The sequence below is a fragment of the Nelumbo lutea genome, chromosome 4 (assembly GCF_056320005.1).
Source record: "Nelumbo lutea isolate HS-2025 chromosome 4, American lotus-T2T, whole genome shotgun sequence".
In the NCBI taxonomy this organism is placed as follows: domain Eukaryota; kingdom Viridiplantae; phylum Streptophyta; class Magnoliopsida; order Proteales; family Nelumbonaceae; genus Nelumbo; species Nelumbo lutea.
In genome coordinates, this window is record NC_142687.1 from 33,765,621 (window position 1) to 33,768,145 (window position 2,525).

The window sequence follows — 2,525 nt, forward strand, 5'->3', positions numbered from 1 at the left end:
GCCATGTTTGAGAGTGCTTAAAAATAAGTGCTTATTTCGGTTGGGACCACACCACTATGCACGTATTGGTATTTGAGAAATAAGCCCAAAGTAAGTGCTTATTTTAAAAACAATGGCTTATATTTTAAGCTCAAATTTTCAACTTTTTTGTATAAGCACTTATTCATTTTTTCCAAAATTATCCCTAGTTGGATTTTAAAGTACCACTTATAAAATTATCCCTAGTTTAATTTTATAAAAGTACTTTCATAAAAGTGCTTAATAAAAGTATTTTTATAAAAATACTTTCACAAAAGTACTTTCGTAAAAGTTCTTTCATAAAAGTGATTTTATAGTAGTACTTCCATGAAAGTACTTCTATAAAAGTGCTTTTATAAAAGTAATTTAATAAAAGTATTTTCATAAGGGTATGTTTTGAAAATTTGAAAGAAAATGAAGGATAAAATAGTCATTAATGTTTATTCAAGTGCTTATTGGAGAAAAAGACTACCAAACATCCAATATGAAATAAGTGCTTGTTTAAAAGAAAATAAGCACTTAAAAGGTTGGATGCCAAATGAAAATAAGTGCTTATTCGAATAAGCACTTGTTTTTAAGCATTTATTTTTAGCATAGTGTTGCTGCCAAGGGTGGGGCCAAGGGCACACGTCAGAGGCTCCAGGTGTTATCCCAGGGGTGGAGACTTTGATAGTCAAGTTAGTCAAGTGATTAGGAGAGGTCAGACCAGGCTTGAGACGAGGGCTCAAACGACGTCACTCGAGAGCAAAAATGCAAGAGAGCAAGAGTGAGCAATATGGATTTGTGTTTGCCTTGAGCTAGGCACCCCCTTTCATACTTGACCTTGCCATGAAGTAGTTGGAGGCAGTTAGAGGTGGACAGCCAGGATCTCATCCGACCGATGCCACGTGACGCAATCCTAGGCCTTGCCATGTGCGCCTACATCAATAAGCACTCCCAAACATGGCCTAAGACAATGACCATAGTTACATATTCCGCATGGAACAGTATATGATATTCTCATACGCCGAAAGTTGATGGATGGTTCAATTCTAAAATAAAAAAGATGGAGTAAATTGACTAGAAATTAGACTTGTTCATGGGCCAGGTGGCCCGACGGGCCGGCCCCCGCCCCCTGGATGGACTTGAACATGTTTATAGGCCTGCGGGCTTAAATTCGGGCCAAAAAGTCCGGCCCGCAATAAATTCGAGCCAGGCTCGGGTTTTGTCAAAATAGCCCGGCCCGGCCCGACCTAAAATTAAACTTAAAAATGGGTTATGTGATTATGTCCATTTGAATAAATTTGTTGATTTAAGAATGTAAAACTATGTTTTAAAATGTAAAAGAAAGGGAAAAAAACCATCTTGTAGGCTCATTGTTCATTTAAATAGGAAAAAAAAACCATCTGAATTTTTAATTCTAATTTGAATAGGGAAAATTGTAATTTTTTTTATTAGGTTGGGCTTCGGGCTTTTTATCAGGGCCGGGCTCAGGCCCAAGTCATAAGCCCATTGGTCGGGCCAGGCTCGGGCTCGGGCCTAGCGTATTTCCATTAATGATGAGCAAAAGCCCAGCCTGGCCCGGCCCATGAACAGGTCTACTAGCAATGTATGTTTTAGCATCATGTGAGTGTGTGTAGCATGAGTCATGGCTAAAGTTGGACATGGACTGACGAACATACCTAGAGCTTGACGGGCGAAGATCTTCCGCTGGTTGGACTTGATTGCAACTAAGTAAACCTTTCTGTGGACCCCAAGAAATATAACTGGTTTGGCCTGTATTCTAGCTACCTTTCTTAACCTGGCAAAGACCTACTTTTCAAATTTCACTGTTATGATTAAGGGTGACCCATTAAGAGTCCAAATTTGCAAGTAGCACGGCAAGTGTAAACCAAATCAATTTGCTTTGATCAAGTTAAGATCATGGTTTTTAGAACCAGACCAGACCAAACGGTCGGACCAGAAAAACCGAGAGCGGTCAGGTGACCGGTTCCGGTTTTCTCCAAAACCGAATTTTCCATAAAAACCGTTGATTTTGGTCAGCAAACCGCTGACCCGGGCAGTTAACCATTCAAACCGTTTGAACAGTTTTGATCAGTTCTCTTTTTTTTTTTTTAATTTTTTTTTTCGTCAGAATGGCCGACCATTCAGTTTGAACGGCCAGACCCTTCGACCTGGTAACCGGACCTCTGACCGGGTCGGTTTTAAAAACCATGGTTAAGATGTTTACTTTCTTCTTCTAAGACATGACCAGAGGGTTTTGATACGCTCTGCTGTCCATACTGCAATTCTCTATTAGTTGGATCTGATAGCACATGACTCTAAACAGTTCCGGTCCATCTTGGTTCTTGTATCTTATCATTTTGTAAATCCCAGCAAAACCTTGCCACTGAAGCTCACAAACGACGAATATCTTCTTTGGAGAGCTCACTCAGTCTTCGCTTCTTTCCACGCATTTGTTTCACTTGTGCATTATTCGCAAGTTAATATAAATAATACAGTGATTCAGTTTTAGTTGAAATTGAAAG